The 23,361-nt window shown below is 38.2% G+C and overlaps 1 long non-coding RNA gene across 1 annotated transcript; it reads left to right on the top strand.

The window, feature by feature from the left end:
* Positions 1-22,839, top strand: LOC133383500 (uncharacterized). Its single transcript, XR_009762319.1, has 3 exons — positions 1-160; positions 712-792; positions 22,428-22,839. It is a non-coding gene; the product is annotated as an uncharacterized LOC133383500 (long non-coding RNA).
* Positions 22,840-23,361: the final 522 nt, after the last annotated feature.

Below are 23,361 nucleotides of genomic sequence, written 5' to 3'. Positions count from 1 at the left end.
GCCTCCAGGAACGTTGGTGTTTGAAGGAAATGCAGCAGAGAACTGGAGAAGATGGAAGCAAGGGTTTGAATTGTACTGCATTGCAAGTGGAGCAGATAAGAAAGATGAGAGACTCCAGTCAGCATTATTTCTGCAGGTGGCAGGTGAAGAAGCAAGAGAGGTATTTAATACTTTCCAGTTTGATGATGATGCAGATAAGAATAAAATTCAAGTTTTGATGAATAAATTTGAAGCATATAGTGTGCCCAGAAGAAATGTTACTTATGAAAGGCACAGGTTCTTCACTGGAATACACGTGAAGGAGAAAGTATAGACCAATATAGTAGTAGTAATTTTATTAACGACCCAAAGATCCATAACATACTTTAAACAAATTAATTTACAATTCCATGTATAGCACTTATAATAAAATTTCACAACTTTAAAATTTCATACATTAAAATATCTTAACTATTTCTATTTAAATGAAATTACAACGATTATAAACTCTGAATATACATACTTCTTATTGATATTGCTGCTGCAATAAATTTTGCTACCTCAAGTGTAGTTTCTTTCTTATAATCCAATAGGAGATAATTTATTCGTGAATATTCTGAGTTTAATATTTGGTGATCTAAAAGAGGTGTAATTAAAAGCGATCTTAAATGATCATACAGAGAGCAGTGTAATATAACGTGAACATTCGTTTCAATTTCTCTTTTTCCACAGGGGCATAGACGTTCTGCATATGGGGTCTTATTGTATCGTCCCTCCAACACTGCCGATGGCAGAACGTTCATTCTAACCCAGGTAAATGCTTTCCTATATTTAGATATATTAAGATTGCTCAAATATGGCATTGGTATAAAAAAACCTGTCATTGTGCCTATATTTCCTTGCTTGTTCTAAATGGATTTGGTAGTCAACATCTCTGATACGTTGTTTAATGTTTACTCTAGCGGTCTCACTTCCCATCTGTACTATAGATTGCATAGAAAATCCAAGATACTGAAGTTTATTGAGGATAGTGTTGTTCCAAATAGATTTAAAATTATCTATTAATATATGGGAGGCTAATCCTTGAGGTTCTAAGGTTAATTTTAACCAGTAGTTAATCTTCAGTGTCCAGATGATTGATTCTATAGACTGTGTCCCTATTTCTAACCTTATTACACTATTCGGGACACATGGTGGTATAGCCATAATATATCGTATAAAGGAGGTCTGTACTGCCTCTAACTCTGGGAATTTGTCTCTTGTCATCACCTGTGTGCCATAAGTAAGCTGAGAGATTATTTTAGCTCTAAAAACCTTAATAGCAGGTATAATCAATTGACCTCCATTAGCGTGGTAGAACGTTGTCAGTGTTTTAGCTGTTTTCCTTGCATTTAATATAACTGATTTAATATGGTAATTACGGCAACCTGAAGTTTGGAAGGTGAATCCCAAATATTTGTATGAGTTCACTTGATCAATTAGCTTTCCATTTAATATCCATTTATGCTTTACCCTTTTTTTGCTGAAAACCATTATCTTGGTTTTTTGGTAATTTATAGCTAACCCTTCTATCTCGCAATATTGAGCTATACCTTTTAATAATTTCTTTAGCCCAATCAGAGTCCTTGACAAAAGAGCTAGATCATCTGCATATAACAGGGCATTTCTTGGGGCATTGGCTAACATTGGGGAATGGATAGCGTACTTATCTAGCATTTTGATAACATCGTTGATGTATAAATTAAAAAGAATGGGCGATAGAATGCATCCTTGTCTTACACCTTTTAAAGTTGTAATCGAGTTAGTTAAATGGCCTTGTACATTACATCTTACTTTTAGTTTAGTGTTTTTATATAGGCCTTGTATCAATGTTAGCAAACGTCCGTCCATTCCCAGCTGGTATAATTTTGCCCACAATCTTGATCTTGATATCAAATCAAATGCTGCCTTTAGGTCTATATACGCTACACAGAAAAAAACTCCTTTTCTTTGCGCATATTTATCTATAATATGCTGCAAGACTAATATGTGATCCATTACTGATCTCTTTGGTCTAAAACCTGCTTGTTCCGGGATCAATATATCCATTTGTTCTACCCAGGTGGTCAGTTTGTTAAATAGGTGTGCCACATATAGCTTGCTTATTACATTTAAGAGACTGATTGGGCGATAATTTTCTGGATCCATTCGTAACCCTTTCTTAAAGATGGGCACAACTGTCGCCATCCCCCAATCTTCTGGTATAATCATAGTAGAATCAATATATGAAAACAGTGACGCTAATACTGGAGCCCACCATTTAGCATTATTCTTAAATACCTCAGGGGGGATATTGTCTGGGCCAGGGGCTTTATTTGATTTTAGATTCTCAATCAATTCTAGTATTTCATCCTCGGATACTAAGATCCATTTTGGGAGCTCATTCATTATTGCATATTCATATATCCCCTCCTCTTTTGAACTGCTGTATAATTTTGTGAAATATTCTTCCCATATCTTTGCCGGGATGTTACAATCAGAATGGGAGTGTGATCTCGGCCAATAAGCTGTAATAAGTTTCCAGAAGATATTTGGGTTTTTTAATTTGGCAGCATTATATAAACGTTGCCATATTTCCAACTTTTCTATTCGTTTTTTCTTCTTAATTAGCTGTTTATATTTTCTCTTAACTATTACATATCTATGTAAATCTTCAGAGTGACCTGACATAGTGTATACTTTATAGATTTCATGAAGTTGTTTTTTAAGTTGTATACAGTCTTGATCAAACCAGGATTTTACTTTAGCAGATTTACGTTTCGGACTACTTCTTGGGTGTTTAGTCAAATTCCTCGTTAACGTCAACATTATTTTACCGAATTGATTCAAAGGATCATTCGTCTCTGACCTAGTTATTAACTCTTGTTTAAGCATTAATATCTCCGACGAGTTAAGCATCTTGGTAATCTGATCTGCTATTCTAGGGATCCATTTCACTCTTTTCGGGTAGATATCGATGTTATCATCTGAAAAGGCACTTTTAGTTAAATGGATAGATTTCGTTCTGGAGTTTATTTCTAATACAATTGGGAAGTGATCACTTTCCAAACGTCTAACAACCATAAATTTTAGTATTGAAAAAAATAATTCACTTGAAATAAAGTTTAGATCTATGAGAGAGGTGCCTGAGTATGAAACATACGTAAGCTCTCCCTCCATGTCTCCGGGAGAACGACTGTTCATCAGAATCAAATTCAGCTTAGTTGTTAATTTCATTAGAAGCAACCCCGCATAATTTATTCCAGAATCTTTTGAAGTTCTCACAGGGAGATTCAGTGTATCGTCAGAAACTAAATATTGTTGCAAATATTTAGAGTATAGTGCCTCATCTTAGGAGCCCAATCTCACATTGAAGTCTCCCATTAATAAGATCGGGACTGATAGATAATGTAACGTCAAATCAGCAATATATTTATCTAGTAGATTGAAATAATTAACAATAATTTCCCTAGAACGCCCCGGAGGTAAATAAACATTAATTAAAATTAATGAAAAATCAGAAAACTCCATTATAATAGCAATTGCTAGATCTTTAAGGGGGTTTAATTGTTTTACTTTAACTTCTAACGATGTTGAGACTAATACGGCTATCCCTCCCTTAGGTCGACCTCCCATGGAGCTGGGGGTAGCTTGTAACTCAAATGTACTATATCCGGCCACATATAATTTATCTAGTAACCAGGTTTCTTGCAATAGAATAATATCATGGGATATCAAAAACTGCCTCAGGTCTATATCATTTACCTTATTTAGCCATCCAGCGATATTCCATGATATTATTTTAAGCTTATCTAATGGAATGTTCTTCCTCTGTCATGGGGATAAACATTGGGTCTCATCATTTTTATCATATTGGTCCACTTCAGTACCAGTATCTAAGGGCAATATTCCAATAGGATTCATCTTTAACTGATCAATAGGTTCCACTTCGCAACTATTTTCTAAAAAGTCAGCCAGGATACTCTGATTTAGCACCACTGTTCCTAATTCTTCATTGCTAGTATTAATTGGTGTCACTACCATTTCTCTTTCAATGGATGTTAATAGCATTTTCTGCCTAGTAATAATGTTCAGACGTTCCGATGTGCTTTGTCTATTACATATAGTTATAAGCATTCGTTCTTCTGGTAGAATGGACGAAGAACTGTAGTTATCTAAAGTTGCGGTTTCATCAGGAGCATCCTGCAGACCATCTGCAGTCTTCTCCGAGGACTCCTTTCTTGCTGTTTCTGTAGGAACCCGTGGTTCATTCTTGATTATTTGGTAACTATCTGTTTGTCTAAAAATTTGAGAATTATAAAGATTCCTCGGGGGAGCAGTATTTTCAAATAGTCTCGATACTTGAATATTTTGATAGCTGAAAATTGATCTTTTAGTATATATCAACTTTACGTCCTCTCGATCTTTGAAGGTAACTATCGCTCTTGCCTTTTTATAGTTGTAATATAAGTATTGGACTGATAAGATTCTATCTATGTTCATTAGTCCCGGTTTAGTAGCTTCTATTATATTCCAACAATGGAGTCTTCGTTTATGGGGAGTCAGCATACCTCCTGGTTTCGGATAGTTTATGAATACCAATTTATGGTCATTCAAAGTTAATTTCCATTCCTGCTCCACCAGGTACAGGTCTTTTTCAAGTAAAACACCAAGCTCCGGACGGACCTCATCCTCGATGGGTTCCGCCACTGCATCCTGATCACTCCGCTCTTCCCCCCTCTCACCGGTATCCTCCTCCAAACTCTCCCCATTCAAGAGGGCAGAGGAATCACTCTTTGTAAGTGGATTTTGTTCTTGGTCAATTTTGTTTTTATCTTTTTTATGTTTCCTTTTTCTTCTCTTTTTTTTCTTAATCTGTTGTTGTTGTGGAGTATCTAAGAGGGTAAATAATCTTTTGAAATTTAATGAAGAGTGTTGGGTGTCTTTGAAGTTTTTGTTGTTTCTATTTCTTTTATTATTTGATATCCTCCGAGACCTCTTTGTTTTACCTTTTTTCATTAGAAGTGGATCAGTCAATATTGTTTGAGTGGCATTTGTTTGTTTTTTTGGCTTTGTTTCCATTTTAGTTATAGTGTTCATTAACTTTGTTATAATTTCTGTTAGTATTGTGAGTAATGGAACAGATTCTTCCACATATTTGGAAATATGTGCTAGGGAGGCTGTAACTGCTGACGTCCATGTTCCCTCAGTTGTCTGTCTATCCGGAGTGGATAATATCTCTATGGGATTCGTATCATTCCATGGTGATGTTAGTATTCGCTCTATATTCTGGTAGAGATTCTTATGTTCCATATTCTCGTACTCCTTGATGGTTGAGGTGATCAGAGGCGAGTTCTTGCAGTGCTCAGGCCCTTGATTTATATTCCAAGATTGCCGAGTCATGTCTTTTAAAGGTGTTACATCTTTCTCATAGGATGTTTCTAATGATGGCATAGAGCTACTTGTACTAATGTTTGGATTCAAATCCAAACTTAAATCATTATCATCTGGACAAGATAGAAAGTTTTTTAGTTCACCCTCCTTTAGGAGCTCAAAGGCTATGCTGTCTCTCGGTAGTATATCATCTCTCATTAGAGGTGAGAGAGCTTTTCCTATTTTACTCTCCATTGTTCTAGTCTCCTTTAAATCATTACCTTTTGATTCCTCCGTGGGCAGATAGGTTACTTTTCCATTTTCTGTCTGTTTGTAATACTGCGTTATTTTCAGTTGTTTTTTATTCTTTCCTGGATTTTTAACATCTCTCAGTAAGTCTGTGATTATTATAGGAGTAATACCTCGGTCCTTGTAAGCTTGTCTTGTTAAAACCATTTTGTTTTAGTCGATTATAGCATCTTATTTTGACTCTTCGCTCTTTCTCTCTCTCTTTCACTTTACAATCTGTCTCAATGTCCAAATTGCATATATCAGCAAACTTAAAGCTTTTGTTGGGAGGAAGTTCTTTAATTTATGGTCAGTGTTTTTTAGTTTCCGTCTGCAGCCTGGACCTCGTAAATCAGAGTTTAATTCATAAATCAGAGTTTATATACTAAAACTTCTATCGCTAGAACTAAGAGGAGTTTAAAATAACAAAATTCTAAGTGCTATAAATCTTCTAAAACAAATTTACAACTATAATTACAGAGCTTCATTGCTGCACGTCTTATCTCATGGCCATCTTGGAATTGCCCCTGTCGTATAGACCAATATGTGACTGATTTGAAGCTTTTGGCTTAGACCTGTGAATTTGGGGAGCTGTGTGATTCTGTTATTAAGGATCGCATAGTGTGTGGCATTCAGAAAGACAGATTGAGAGCCAAGTTATTGAGAGAGAGTGATTTAATCCTTGAGTGTGCAGTGAATATATGCAGGGCAGAAGAAGTGACTGCAAAACAGATGAAAGTTTTTGGGGCAACAGAAAAACAAATGGATGCCTTACAGGGCAAAAGTACCTTTGAAAAGCCAAAAGTAAGCAAATGGAGCCCTGGCACTACTACCACCCCCCAAGAAAAGGAAATGTCACAGAGGCCTGTAGTAGCAGCAAAGGCCTGCTACAAGTGTGGTATCAGTCATCATGACATAAATGCTTGTCCTGCATGTGGGAAGGAATGCAGAAGATGTGGCAAACTTAATCATTTTGCTAAAATGTGTAAAACTAGAGATAGAAAACTTCAAGGCAGACAAATGTTCTCAGTAGCAGATACAACTAAAAATGCTCATGATTTCTTCATTGGCACATTGAATTCTACAGCTCTGGAAGATGAATGGTGTGTGCATCTTCTCATAAATGATCACAAGTATGTGACCTTTAAGATTGACACAGGAGCACAGGTTAATACAATGTCTTTAAAAACATACAAAGCCTTGCAAGCTGAACCACTTCAGCATTCAAATGCCAGATTAATAACCTATTCTGGAGAAAGATTACATGTGTCTGGTAAATGTAACGTGGATTGCAAATATAAAGATCAAAGAGCTGAGTTGGAATTTCACATAGTAGACTTTGATCCACAAGCTGTACTCGGTCTCTGGGCTGTGACTAATTTAAATTTGGTGCAAAGAGTTAATTTAATGAAAAGAGCTCCAGTAGATCAATGGGATGTTGCAGTTGAATACAAAGATGTATTTGAAGGCTTAGGTTGCTTACCAGAGAAATATGCCATCAAAATCAACCCACAGGTTCCACCTGTAATTCATGCACCTCAGAAGGTTCCAGTGGCACTAAGAGATGAAGTCCAAAAGGAACTGACTCGTATGGAGCAATTAAAAGTCATAGTTAAGGTAAAAGAACCTACAGAGTGGGTGGATTCAATTGTAGTTGTAGACAAGCCTGGCCGGGACCAGATAAGAATATGTTTAGATCCAAGAGATATGAACAGAGCAATTTTAAGAGAACATTTTCAATTGCCTACTGTAGAAGAAATTACCAGTAAGCTAGCAGAAGCAGAATTGTTTACGGTTCTTGATGCCAGTAGTGGAGTCTGGCAAATTCAGCTAGATGACAACAGTTCCTGGCTATGCACATTTAATACACCTTTTGGCAGGTACTGATTTACAAGAATGCCATTTGGTATCTCTTCAGCTCCTGAGGTCTATCAGAGGATGATCCAACAGACATTTGAGGGTATTGATGGGGTCACATGCTACATAGATGATATTCTGGTTTGGGGGAAGACCAAACAGGAACATGATGAGAGACAAGAGAGTTCTGGACAGGTGCCGAGAGAGGAATCTGAAACTGAACAAAATGAAACTCAAATTTGCCATAAAATATCTAGGACACATCTTAAGCAAAGAAGGACTAAAACCTGATTCATCTAAAATAGAGGCCATCATTGATATGCCCAGTCCAAGTAACAAAGCTGATCTTCAAAGATTTCTAGGAATTGTGACTTACCTAGCAAAGTTTATCCCAAATTTGTCAACAGTAACAACCCCTTTAAGACAGCTGTTGGCCCAAGATGTTGAATTTTGCTGGATGTCAGTTCATGAAACAGCATTCACACAGTTGAAAGAACTATTAACAAAAACTCCTGTTTTGAAATATAATGTGAAAGAACCTGTAACTCTGTCAGTGGACGCTAGTTCTACAGGCTTAGGTGCTGTTCTGTTGCAAAGAGGTGCACCTGTTGTATATGCTTCTAAAGCAATGACTGTGACCCAACAGAACTATGCTCAAATAGAAAAGGAAATGTTGGCAATAGTGTTTGGATGCACAAGTTTCCCTCAATTTCTCTATGGCAAAAAAGTGACTGTGGAAACAGACCACAAACCATTGGAGGCAATTTTCAGAAAACCTTTGCATAATGCACCTCCGAGAATCCAAAGATGGCAGTTAACACTGCAGAAATATCAATTACAAGTGCACTATAGACCAGGCAAAGAATTAATCATTGCTGATACCCTGTCCAGGGCATATCTTGAACAGGGTGAAGGAATAAGTTCTGAAGAAGCTGAGGTTGCTGTTAACCTCATGTTCTCTTATTTACCAATCTCCAAATCAAAACTGGGAGAATTTCAGGTGGCTACTGAAAATGATAGCATTTTGCAAATCCTGAAAAATGCCATTTTGCAGGGGTGGCCAGATAGAAGAGTAGAAGTTCCAGAGTGTATACGTGTTTATTGGAATTACAGAGAGGAATTAAGTGTTCATGATGGACTCATTTTTAAAAGTGACAGAATCGTAGTACCCCAAGATTTGAGGAAAAGAGATATTGAATATTATACATGAGAATCATCTGGGTGTTGAATTATGTAAAAAGAGGGCATGAGAAGCTGTATATTGGCCAGGTATGTGTGCCCAAATTGAAGAATTGGTACTGTCATGCACCACATGTCACACCTTCAGAAATAAAAACCAAAAAGAACCAATGTTACCTCATGAAATTCCAAGAAGACCTTGGCAGAAGCTAGGAATGGACTTGTTTGAATTTGAAAGAAAGGACTATCTACTTTTGGTTGATTATTATTCAAAATATGTGGACATATGTTTGCTTGGAGACACTACAAATAGATCAGTAATTTTACACTGCAAATCTATATTTGCAAGACATGGTATACCTGAAGAGGTTGTCAGTGATAATGGCCCTCAGTTTTGCTCTAAAATGTTTGCCAAAGATTGGGACTTTGTTCACACAACATCCAGTCCACTATTTCCTCAATCAAATGGAATGGCAGAAACAGTGATCCAAACAGTAAAGAGGATTCTTAAGAAATCTAGTCTGAATAACACAGATCCTTATTTTAGTTTATTGGATTACAGAAATACGCCTACAGTAGATACAGCCTCACCTGCACAACTTTTAATGGGGAGACGTTTAAGAACCAGGTTGCCTATCTCAGCACCGTTGTTACTACCTCAGCAGGTAAAAGGTGACATACAGACACATCTGAAGAGAAGACAAGAAAAACAGAAGCTTTACTTTGACAAAGGTTCAAAGCCTTTACCACCTTTGCAGGTTAGTGATTCTGTTAATGTTCAACAAGATGGAGTGTGGAAACCAGCGAGAGTGACTGGACAAAACATGACTCCAAGATCATATTTGGTTCAGAGTGATGATTTAGCTGTCTACAGACGGAACAGAAGAGATCTTCAAAGCACTCGCAAGTTGTGAACCAAAAATGGATGAGACTACTGAGACTGCAACTGCACCTCCATCGGAGGTAGACCTATCAAAGTCTCAAGACAACAAAAGTGGAACAGCTGTAGCACAAAGTGCCAGTGATATACCAGAAAAGATTTTGGACTCTGAGTTACCTGTTACTACATCAAGAGGCAGAGTGATCAGGAAACCAATTCGATATAGACAGTAGTTCTTTTTCTTTTTTTAAAAAAAGGGAGATGTAATGTGAGTAGGAACTCAAGTGAATTAGAAGTAATTGTATGGGGGAATTAGTTGGGGGTGGGACCAGCAGGAAAACAAAAGTAGAGTTTTTGGTTATGCAGCAACACACTGTGAAATAAAGTTTGTTCCTTCTAACCAGCATTTGTGGTTCGTTTCAAATCCTGCAAATATTACAGTAACTATGTTTTCATACTTACTATCTGATTTATACAGTGACATTGTTTTACTGTGGCATAGCACACATTCTTGGAATAAACACTAATTTATCCTCTGTGTGAAAGCATAATATCAGTTCATTGTTCTTTTGATTCTCAAACAAAAATTTATAAGGGGTTTTTTTTTTTTGCCTTTGTACTCTTGTCAGTAGCACAGTAAGGTCTAAATTACAAGAGCTAAGTATTGTATGACTGTCAGGGATTTAGTCATCCTGGGCCGGGGGGGGCTTAGACCCCATACTTTTTTGGGAGCCAGGTCCCAGTAGTGTCCCTACATCTCCAGCATCCTATGAGCCAATCAGTGTGAAAGGGGAGTGTTTTAGCCACTGAGAAGAGTTTTCTAACATGTTTCCTTGTTCTTTCTTGCTGATTGGAGCCAATCAGAGTGAAAGGAGATGAGTCAGCCATTGAGAAGACTCTTTTCAGTAGCTAAGACTCTCCTCTTTCTTGCTTATTGGCTCCTAGGGACATCTGTTGTTATGGGAGAAGGCATTAACAAGAATCTCAATCTCAAGCCAGCAGCAAAACAAGGGGGAGGGCTGTTCCAGCCCAAAGCTAAGAGTAAGAGAGGAGGAGGAAAAATACATTTCGGCAGAGGGAGAGAATGTATGTGTATGATGGTATTTCAGCTTTTAATGATGTTATACATGTGTGTGCCATGCATGGTAGCGTGAAATGCAAATGAATACGCCTAAGAACGTGTGTGTGTGATACAGCCAACACCAGAGGTTAGGATCAGGAATTTTCATGCCAAAGTTTCCTCCTAAAACTCATAATCTCTGCCCAAATGCAATTACTTCGAGTCAACAAATGAAGTTTCTTACCTTACAGCATGATGATGATGGTGATCTGCCTGAATGGGCTAAAAACTCTAGCTTTTTCTAACATTCTAGGTATCTGTGGAAGGAGGAGGGGGTGACATAGGGAAATAGAAGAAGGGATGGAAAAATCCCTACCTCCCAGAAGGTGTCAAGCTTCAAAAGGCTACAAATTCCTATGCAAAATGAATGCCTAGCCTGCTTAGGGAGAGTAAATTCCTTCATTTAGGAATAACAGGCTTTGCCTTAACCCAGCAGCAAAAAAGCCCCCAGAGAAAGAGGGGTGGGGACCTATGCACCCAGCCATTTTTTAAAAGTTTGTGTCTCTTTTTTGCTGTGAGGCTTTCTGAGACCTTTATGCATGTCCCAATAAGTGTCAATTGCAAGCAAGTCTTTATTAGGTTCGACTTCAAAATGCCAAAACGTTGTGGAGAGCGAGAATTCTGTAGCTACAGAAGAAAAACAGTGAATCCTGATGATAGCATCCCATCTACATCATCAAGCAATTTGGATTCAGCAGGAGATAAATATGTAGATACTGAATTCAGTAATTCAGGCAATATCTGTTGACAGTGGGAAAGAACAGTCAAATGGTGGCAGTGATAGAGAAGCAGAAAGCAGTATTCATTCCTGACCAAATTATTCTATAATCTTAGAAGGGAGTGTGGCTGTGACTATCATGAAGGGACCCTGCACTTCTGAATTTGCCACTGAAACTGTGGAGATTTCCATTGCACTTTCACTTAAGTCACTGTAAGAGGAGATCTATTTTATGCAGTATTTCTTCATATTATAAATAACTGTCATCAACAGATGCTATTGGAGGTTGCTGATTCATAGGGTCACCATAAGTTCTAATCGACTTGAAGGCATTTATAACAACAAAAATAAGATGTATTCAGATTGTGTTCATAAGACCCAATGATCTAAGATTTTTTTTCCTTCCACTGTTAACTATAAGTGTCTGACAATTTCTTAATTTAGATCCTTTTGGTTGATATATGTACATTACTGGGCAAAGATGCCAGGTTGTAGAGGATGGGATAGCAGGCAAAAAGAAAGTCCAATAGTAAAGCCAAGCCGATGTTCGCAATATGTAAGGTCTTTTGCATTAATTTTTTTAAATGCCCTGCACGACGAAATAAAAAATGCAATCCTTTCCCATATTGTCTTTGCAAAGCTTGTCTGTTTGTTCATGCGCAGAAAGCAACTAGGTCGTGAGAGTGGGACATATTGATAAGAACAAGATGAATGACCCCCTGGAGACTGTGTGTTTGTATACTAGTTTCCACCACCTTTTCATCCCTTTGTAACCCATTTTGGTTCACATGCAGATTTACTTTGACCAAGTCCTTACCAAATACTCTCTTCTTTTCTCCCCACTTGGCTTTGGAAGGTAGACAGGAGAATCTAAATATTTATGAGGTCTTTTTTTCCTCCCTGGTTTATGATGCACTGTTGTTGAATGTTGAGGAATTACATTAATGAATGCATGCCTGCACACACTGACACAGAAACCAGGCAAAGGGGGAAACACACACACAAAGCTCTGTCAACTCTAATGTCAGCTCTTACCAAATAGTTCCCATGGAAAGAGAGAGAGAGAGAGAGAGGCAAACAGATTCAAAATATTTTGCCAGGATAAAAGATTGTACAGAACACACACAAAATTAACAAAGTTGCCTCTTTGCTTTCCTCGGCTATTTAAGTCCCTTGTTTTAGCTTAGAGGGAAAAACTGAAATGAAATGTATTTATATAAAAATTAAAAATTGCTTTAAATGAGTAACTGATATGGGTTGCTCAGCAATGCAGAGAGAAGTCTTATATTATCCTTGGATCAATACAACCCCAACACAAAAAGGAACAAATGATGCAGATCTTTTTATTAGCTTGTATATGTAATTTATCTCTGAGGATTTTATACACAAATAAATATCATTGGACGCGACTGTGTGGCATACTCATGTTGATGCTCCTCCCTCGCTTGTACAATGTTTGTGAACATCCAGCCTATGCGTGACCAAGACTGTAATTCTATATTTACTTGGGAGAAAGCCCCATTGAACTCAGTGGGTCCTCTGAGCAGACATGCATAGGATTGGGCTCATGCTCTGGACACCTGTAGCCCTGACAACAGCAAGCCACTTCTCCTAGGCCTTCCCTTGTCATGCCTCAGGCCTCTCACTACCTCAGAACTCCACTACCAAAAATGATTAACTTTTCTAGTCACTCATACTATGTGACGTGCTTGTTTAAATACTAAAATTGGCTTCCCATTTCATTTATAATCAAGGACAAGCACCTTTGCCTCCAGTCCTGTTAGGCTTCTTGTGCATATTCTTAGGTAGATGAGAAAAAACATGCAATAACAGGTCCTGTTCACACAGATCCTCACTTGAATCCCACTGTTGGAGTTAAGCACTCTGAAGCATTATTGTTATTTACAGAAAAAGGTTTTTTAACTAAATAAAAAGTACATTTTATTTTGACAGCATAATATATGTTTAAATAAGGTCTTCCATATATGTATTTTAATTTAAATTTTTAATGTGGGTGCAAGACCAATATTACACCAAGATTGCAGAATTTTACAGATGGATGAACGCATTTTATTAAAATACTGGAACTGAAATATAGTCTGCTTTACTATATTGCAGAAGATTAATCTTTTCAACCTTTAATTGTCACTCTGCACCCTACCACCAATCTTTATATTCTCTAGCCTTTACAAAACTAAAGCAGAATGTGGCATAGGAATGTCTCCTTTTTCCTTTCACAACTGAGCACTTGGACATGACATTTTAAAACATGCTGTCTGTGTTACCATTTAAAAACTTGTTAGGCAATGGCAGAATCTTTATTTGCTCTTGGAATGCAATGGGATTTTACTATCTAACTCCTTCTATTTATATTTATGTCTGTTGGGATTTCAAAAACAGTTACCCTAATAAATGTGTTCCAGTTTTTATTGTAGTTTGTTTTCAAGTTGTCCAATTTGATATGTAATTGAATCCAATAAAGCGATCTACATTTCATTTGTTCAAAGGCTATCATTTATGTCAGCCTCAATATTGACATTGCTATTTTCATTTGCTTTGCTAGGGACTTTGTTGAATGAAAATTCACTCGAAGCTTGAATGCAATGCAAAATTAACTTACAGTGTAGAGTCTGCAGCACATCAGAGGCTTGCAATGGAACTGCAGTACCTGATTAGTATAAGCGAGATGTGCAGGGATCTTTTTTTATATATATATAGTGGCCAGGTTCACATGTTACACTAAGCCAAAGTTAAACCACGCTTTGTTAAAACAAACCACAAGATGCCTCACAGATTATCAAAAAACCCTTGACTTGTTTGTGAGAGTTTGGCTTGTTTTCCCTTGCCTCTGTCCCGCCTACTTTACACTCCCTGCCAGATATCCTGAAAGCTTTTGCAGTGCCTTACTACTGGCCTTGCCTCACTATATTACCATGCTGCTTCCCATTAGTCAGCTGCAAGATGAAAGGTGTGGAAATCTCAGAACTTTTCACCCACTCTCACCAACAGCTGATTCCCTCTTCTTCCTCTTATTAAATAAAAACCCAATATTCTTAGCAACTTAAAGAGTTTCTTAACTAGGGCATTTCATCCGGAGAAATCTTGGATCCTCAACCGAATCAGGTGGATTTGGACCAATCCACGATTTGTTGGGAGTGGCCGACACAGCCCCAGATCACTGAGAGTTGGGGGCACCTGGAACATTCCAGGGCTGCCAAAGGAGGGAGAAGGGCATCAGGTTGCGAAGGAGGGGGGAGAGAAGATGATACATGCAGAGACTTTCACGTGCATTGTCTTTTTCTCCCCTCCCCGACACTATCCGCATGTTTAAGGTTTGAAATCCTAATTAAATATTAGGACTGTGCAAGGGCCCCAATTCAGGACCCGATCAGGATTGCCAAATCAGGGGTGCCTTGTGCATCCCTGTTCTTAACTCTTTCCTTCTACTACTCTGCTCATTCATTCCCATACTCGCCAATCACCCATAATCCCATTCTTCCGCTTTTAGACGGTAGCAGCATCACCCTGTCTCCCACAAAGGTGAGCGGTGTGAATGTATCTCAGTGGGAAGATACGATCTAACATTGTTACAAGCACTCTGCCCGCGCACCTGCCCCAATGTAGGAGAGCAGGAACTTTTAACGTTCTTTCTCAGAAATGGTTCCATGCCCCAGAATGTGACGCGGAGATGAAGGGTGGGTCTACAGTGTGTGTGTGTGGGGAGGGTAGATTTTGGCGGGCTGTCCCAAGGGGAATCATGGTGGTGCTAATATCACCTCATTTATGCTATCTCATCCTTTCTCTTCTCTATCCACAAGCGTGCTAGTGCTTCCAAGGTAATCTTCCCCTTTATACAATTTAAAATCCAGCCTCAGAGGTTTGTGGTGTACTTAGAATAAAGACCAGCTGTTTGTTGTTGTTGTTATGTGCCTTCAAGTCGACTGTGGCTTATGGCGACCCTATGAATCACTGACCTCCAACAGCATCTGTTGTGAACCACCCTGTTCAGATCTTGTAAGTTCAGGTCTGTGGCTTCCTTTATGGAATCAATACATCTCTTGTTTGGTCATCCTCTTTTTCTACTCCCTTCTGTTTTCCCCAGTATTGCTTTTTCTAGTGAATCATGTCTTCTCATTATGTGTCCAAAGTATGATAACCTCAGTTTGATCCTTTTAGCTTCTAATGGTAGTTCGGGTTTAATTTGTTCCAACACCAAAATATTTGTCATTTTCACAGTCCATGGTATGCGCAAAGCTCTCCTCCAATACCACATTTCAGATGAGTTTATTTTTCTCTTATCCACTTTTTTCACTGTCCAACTTTCACATCCATACATAGAGATCAGGCATACCTTAGTGTTCAGGTATACATCTTTGCATTTGAGAACCTTTTCTAGTTCTCTCATAGCTGCCCTCCCCAGTCCTAACCTTCTAATTTCTTGACTATTGTCTCCATTTTGGTTAACGACTGTCCCAAGGTATTGATAATCCTTGACAAGTTCAATGTCTGCATTGTCAACTTTAAAGTTGCATAAATCTTCTGTTTCAGTTTGTTTATTGGTGTCTGACCATAGGCAGCAGACCAAAATTACACATTAAAATAGACAAAACTTTTTAAAAGAAGACAGTTAAAATCATCAATGTTATTACATTCAATTTCGCCTCGTGAGTGGCGTGTCCTAATTCAACTAAACAATCCCTTCGCAGCTTCTGTGCTGCTAAGGCAAATAGAGCGACCCTATATGTTATATCTGGGTCCCTATCTGAGAGAAGGAAAAGAATGCGTGAAGGTAAGTCTTCGGGCGCATGGATCAATACCTCTTCAAAAAATTTGGCCCGAGGATGTTTATAAAGGGAGCATTTTAATAAATAATGTGGAAGGTCTTCCTCCTCAGGGGCTTCACAGATGCACAATCTTTGGGCCCTAGGGATTCCATTATAGCGTCCAGCCAAATAGGCCGTGGGCATTGTCTGGAATCTCAGGGCTGTATAAGCATAGCGCAGCTTTACTGAAGTAAGAAAATCTAAATAATTTGCTTTTGTTTGATCAGTTTTGAAAAGGTTATACCATCTTGTAAAGTTGGAATTTACTATGGCTAACCTATCTATCCACGCAGAATGCTGAAGGATAGCCTCCTTAAAGCTGATTTTATTGGAAGGATCTTGTAATGCTTTGCTATTGATATGATAAAGTTGGCAAATTTTCGTTAGTTGGACAGACCAAAATTCATCTGACCATGCATTTGTTGTGCTGATTTTTAAAGTTTGGCGTGGGGGGGGTTGCTTATCCGCCTTCCAAAAGTTTATCAGGGCTGAATGGATCCTTGCTCTAACTGGTGGAGTCCCGGTTTCGGCTCGAATTAATGCCGCTGGGGTAGATGAAGGAAGGAACAGGATTTTTTTTAGAAATTTATTTTGGACTGTCTCTAGCTGATCGAGTAGTGGACTTTCCCATCCCCAAATTGAGGCGCCATATTGTATCATTGGTACGACTTTACTTTGGAATATTTTTAAAGTAGGGGAAACTAAGTTACCCCCTGCTGAGCGATAAAAGTTCAAGATGGGTCTGCTAACTCTGAGAGCAGCCAGTTTAGTATGCTCAATATGCTTTCTCCAAGAAAGGGAATCAGTGAAAAATATGCCAAGGTATTTGAAAGTCCGGGATTGCTCAATTGGATGTCCATTAATTGACCATTTGTATAGTGGTGTCCTATTGCCAAATACCAAAATTTTTGTTTTGGCACAATTTATTTGTAGGTTTTCAGTGATACAGCAAGATGAAAGCTTTGCCAAGGCCCTTTTGAGTCCATTACGAGTTATTGATAGTAAAGCCATATCATCCGCATATAATAGAATAGATACTTTCCTTGGGCCCAAAGAAGGAGGAAAAAGGTCCATTCCCGATACTGCTGTGATTATATCGTTTAAGTAGAAATTAAACAGAAAAGGGGCCAAAGGACATCCCTGTTTGACTCCTTTAGTTATTAGAAAAGGGTCTGTCTGAGAGCCAGTGGGACCCACTCTAACTCTGTGTGTACCTTCAGGGTTGTTTTGGATTACCAGAGATGAGATGCAGACAAGAGGTTTGCTTACAAAGAGTTAAAATTTATTGAGTAACTTACAGCATTCAACCAAGTATTCCCAATAAAAGTGGATCAGCCACACGGCTCTGCAGTAGCTCGTGTCAGACTGAACACCCATACTGGGCACAGGTCATGGTTATATAGCATAAATCTTGGCACATATCATTAGCATACACATGAAGTTACATATATGATTAATGAGATTACACACTTTGAAGTAACACATAATGACATCTGTTGCATATAATTGGCAGTTCTGACCTTTTCATAGAACACCTTCAAAGCAGACTAATTATTAGAAAACTACAATATCTTCACTGGAGCACTTTGACATCTTTTCTTGGCAATCTGCATAGCTACCATCTTTATCTCCATCTTTACTAACAAGCATGGTTCATCATTGACCGTTACTTGACTTGTGCACTAACAAGCAACAGCTGCACTATCTGCTCATTGACCGTCCTTCGACCCATCCAACATGCTTACCCTTGAATCTATGCCTATCAGAACTCTCTGAAGTTTAACAAGGTACTTTCCAGCATCATACTGGGCAAACCAACTATGAAATACCCACTGATAAACATATACTTGAACATATGCCTAATTGGGCTCCTTTAATGTCTTTACGCTAACAAGATACATTCCCAACACCATACTGGGCAAGCCATCATACCCTCATTAAAACACCTAGATTAGACTGCAGGTGGCTATGAGGTGATCTGACATACCCAAGGATGCTGGGGCCTGAAAGGGGAATACAAGCCTCCAGGCTAATCATGACTATATTCTGACTATATTGATCAGCTTTAAGGTTATTATAGCTTGCTAATACAACGTGCTGGCACAGGGTATACACTCTGGCACTAGTGTTGGAATATAGTGACTTTATCAAGAATAGTAAGCGTCCATCTATGTTAGAGTTTTTGAGTTTTTCCCATAATCTGTTTCTATCAAGTGAATCAAAGGCTGCTGCTAGGTCTACAAAGGCTACATATAAACGTTTTGTCAGACCACGCATTGATCTTTTTGCTAAAAAAGAAAGAGTAGCACAGTGGTCTATTGTACTGCAGCCTTTCCTGAATCCTGCTTGTTCAGGATGAATAATACGGTTAGCCTCCTCCCATTCATCTAGTTTCATCATTAAAAATTTTGCATAGAGTTTGGCCCCGATGTCTATCAAACTTATGGGGCGATAGTTATTCGGATCAGATCGGTCGCCTTTTTTATAAATTGGAATAATTATGCTGAGATTCCATCCAGGAGGGAGCTCTCCTGTATCATTTATTTGGGTAAAAAGTTTGGCCAGTATCGGGGCCCACCAATCTGGAAATTTTTTAAAGATTTCTGGGGGTAACATGTCCTCCCCAGGCGCCTTCCCTTGTTTAAGGGAAGAAATTATATCGTTCATTAAGGAAGGTAAGGCTGGGGGCCAAAAGGGCAATAGTGACTTCTGGTCCGGTGAGGGAGGAGGGTAAGGGCTTATCTGTCGATGATTTTTGGCAACATAATGATTAAACCATTGGGGTGCCGTGATCTGGCAGGGATCCTGCGGCCGATTTACCCTCCTGTTTACCAATTCCCCAAATCTACTTTCGTTTCTGTCTTTAACAGTTTGCGCGAGGGATAGCCAGCTGGCTCTAGCAAATGCACACTTTTTCTGTTTTAGTAAATGTTTATAATTTGATCAGAGTGACACAAGAGTCACCCGGGGATAGTTTATTGGGTCTCGTAATGCCCCCCTTGTGAATTTCATTAGCTGATTTCTAGCCTTTTTACAATCTCTATCAAACCATGATTTAGCCCTTTGCTTGTATGGTTCTTGAAAATATAAGTTTGTTAACTTTGGTTTGAGAACATGAATTATATCTTGATAAAGGATCAAGACATCTCTTGGGCCAGTTATGAGACATAAATCTTCTGTTGACATTACTTTAGTCTTTTTGACATTCAGCTGTAATCCTATTTTTGTGCTTTCCTTTTAACTTTCAACAGCATTCGTTTCAAATCATTACTGGTTTCTGCTAGTAATATGGTATCATCTGCATATCTTAAATTATTGATATTTCTCCCTCCAATTTTCACACCTCTTTCATCTTGGTTCAATCCCGCTTTTCGTATAATATGTTCTGCGTATAGATTAAATAAATAGGGTGATAAAATACACCTGTCTCACACCCTTTCCAATGGGGAAGCAATCGGTTTCTCCATATTCTGTCCTTACAGTAGCCTCTTGTCCAGAGTATAGGTTGCGCATCAGGACAATCAGATGCTGTGGCACCCCCATTGCTTTTAAAGCATTCCATAGTTTTTCATGATCTATGCAGTCAAAGGCTTTGCTGTAATCTATAAAGCACAGGGTGATTTTCTTCTGAAATTCCTTGCTCTGTTCCATTATCCAACTTATGTTTGTGATACGATCTCTGGTGCCTCTTCCCTTTCTAAATCCAACCTTCTAAGATCATAGAATTATGTGGCCAGGTTTGAACACAATTTTCTGCTTCTCTATCCTTGTTAATGTCTTCTTCCACAACAACACAAGTCCCTAGGAGCCAATCAACAAGAAAGAGGAGGCTGTGTGTTAGCTACTGAGAAGAGTCTTCTCAGTGGCTGACTCACCTTTCCTCTGATTGGCTTCAATCAACAGAAAATGACAAGGAAGCATGTTAGAAGACTCTTCTCAGTGGCCAACACACATCCCTTTCATGGTGATTGGCTCAGGATGATGGAGGCCTGGATCCCAATAAAGTAAGGGGTCTAAGACCCCTCTCCCAAGACCTGGATGACTACACTCCTGCATAGAACTCTTCATCAGAAATAGCTGTGTCTTGTCCCTGCCATGAATTTACCCTGTGGTCTTAGGCAAGTCAATCTCCCAGCCCAGTTCATAAATTCATTAGGAGTTGACACTGAAATAGCATTGTGGAAGACTGACATAAGTTCCTCCCCTCCAATATCGCACAGATAACCTACTGTGTGATGAGCACAGGCAATCAGACAGTGGCCCTGTTGACACATTTTCTCTTCCACCATGTTATTTCTGCACCAGGTCCTGATGAATGTATGTACCTAGGCTCATATTCAGCTTTTTCAGTTAACCTACAGGGTTATTGTGAGGAATGTGAAGTGCTTTGAATTCTCTAAAGCATTATACCAGCTTTTCCCAACCTAGTGCCTTCCAGATATTTTAGACTACAATTCCTTTCAGCCCCAGACACATGACCAATGGTCAGGGAAGATGTGAGTTGTAGTCCAATAACATCTAGGGAGCCATAAAGTTGTGGAAGGTTGCATTACACAGATGAAGATGGTGACAATGACTTAGGATGGCCATACCATTATAATATAATAGGAGATTATGGAAACTGATGGGTGGTTTGGCTGTTCTTCATGTAAAACCATTTTGGAAATTGAAATTATGCCAGTTAACTATTATAAAGACCACAGCCATGATGTAGCTCCATTTTACACAACAAGGACACTGATGTTTTACAAGAGGGAAGCCTTTGTTCTATGGATGAGAAGTATTATGAAAATAAAGAAATTCTACACTGTTCTAAGGTATGTGTGTTAGAAGTGGCTGGCTTTAGGGGAGGATAAAGAAGCTTTTACTGTGGCCAGCGTTACTGTCAACCAACTCAGCTACTTGACTCAACAAGTTTTGGGCCAGAAGCATTCAGTGGACCTTCATATCAAGTTGATCCACTCAAACTGCTAGATGAACCAATGGTCTGGGTTGCTATAAGGCAGCTTCCTAGGTGTTCACATTCATTCTTTGTACCCTGTCTTATTATTATTATTATTATTTATTAAACTTATATACCGCCCCATAGCCGAAGCTCTCTGGGCGGTGCACAAGACCAACATCAAAATACAATAAACACATATTAACAATTTAAAACACATTAAAAATTAATAAACACATCTTGCCTTGCCTTGCCTCCTTTACCTTAAGGCAGTGCTTCCGAACCTTTATGAGTATGGGACCCCTTTTGTAAGCTCAAAAAATTTCATGACCTCCCCCAGTGCCGTAATTAGGCAGGTGCAACAAGTGCACAGGCACAGGGCCCATGATGAAGGGGGCCCTGAAATGGAACTGACAAAAAAAATGGTCAAATATAATAATATTTTCAAATTGTAAATTTCACCACCATGCTCTGCTGTGCGGTTCAGATGTCGGTGAACCGAGTGCGTCGAGTGGGCCCAGGCAGCCCGTTGCGTTATTTAGCGGTTTAGTGATTGGTCATTGCGTCGCTCAGTCCCTGGATGCCCTCGACGCACTCTGCTCACCAACATCTGAATGACTGAATCGCAGTACTGATCGACATGTCACGCGTGCGGCGGGAGCGAATGTTTATGTTTATGTCGTGGTTTATGCCGCTTTTTACCCAACGACCCCAGCTGAAAATATTGTTGACGCTGTTTGTTAACTAGTCTGACTTCGACTTGTGATTCGATAATGAACGAATTACTTTGTTTTCGCGTTTATGTGTTATTGTGAAAACAGGTAGGTAAGCTTTATTAAATAATAAAAATCTCAAAAATATGTTCGTATATTTTAAGGTTAAGGTGGCAAATCATCTATTTGAATTTAGCGATATTACATTATTTTGCTACAATTCTATACCGGAGTAGATATTTTAACTTATTAAATTTATATTGTACATAAATTAAATTAAATTAAAAATTAAATACGTATGTGATTGTGAAATGTAATTTATAAGGCATACAAAAACTTAGCTCATAATTATCGTTATTATTAAAGTAAAGATAACGTCAAATGCAAATAATTATAAATATAGGAACATATTTATATAAAAGATTATCATTGTAATACTTAAGCTCTTAAATTTTCAGAAGATTTGATGGTTTTAAATTTTTTGAGATTTTTTATCGATTTAATTTTTTTTATATTTTTACCAATACTCACAAAAAGATGTATCGATAGACCATGCAACAAAATTAATTGATGGACTACGTGGTACTTTACAAGGACTACGAGAAACAGGTTTCGAACAAAATTTCCTGGAAGCAAAAAATTTGGCTGAAACAATGGATATAGAGATTGGATTTCCTAATAAACGGAAGAGAAGAGTTAAGAAAATGGAAATAGATGAAGCACCGGATGAAGGAAGTAGCATGACACCCGAAGAATTATTTAAAATGCAAATTTGCAGCATTTTTGACACTCTATTGTCTAAAATAGATTGGCGGTATGAGCAACTGAGAACTATCTGTGACGATTTTTGCTTTCTCTATGGCTCGTCTTTAGAATCGATGAGCGTTGCTGATTTAGAAATATCGGCTGCAGATCTCGCTATTAAGTATAGCAAAGATTTAAATATGTATGAGCTCACATGTGAAATAGCTTTAAGTTTGAAGCCTCGACACTAATACAAAACATTAAAACTGCAACTCCGCTTGATATTCTACAGGCTCTTCATGACTTTGGATTAATTGAGTCATATCCGAATATCAATGTTGCTCTCCAAATATTTCTCACTCTTCCCATTTCTACTGCTTCGTGTGAGAGAAGTTTTAGGAAGTTAAAATTAATTAAGAATTATTTAAGATTGACTATCGGACAAGAACGATTATAAAATCTTTCCATAATTTCGATTGAATATAATATCGTTAAAGATATTAATTATGATGATGTAATCAATGAATTTGCTGAAATGAAAGCCAGAAAAGTGCAATTAAAATAATTATTTTCATTTATGAATACATGTGAATGATCTTGTATACTTCTTGTGTGCACAAAAATTATTTATAAACAATTGTTATATCGTATTTGTTTTATTGTTATTTCCCCCCCCCCAAAAAAATTAAGGGGTCCAAAAATAAAACCTTGCACAGGGCACATGAAA

This window comes from Rhineura floridana, chromosome 4 (assembly GCF_030035675.1).
Source record: "Rhineura floridana isolate rRhiFlo1 chromosome 4, rRhiFlo1.hap2, whole genome shotgun sequence".
Taxonomy (NCBI): Eukaryota; Metazoa; Chordata; class Lepidosauria; order Squamata; family Rhineuridae; genus Rhineura; species Rhineura floridana.
Note: the sequence above shows the minus strand (reverse complement) of the source record. Positions and strands in the feature narration are given on the sequence as shown.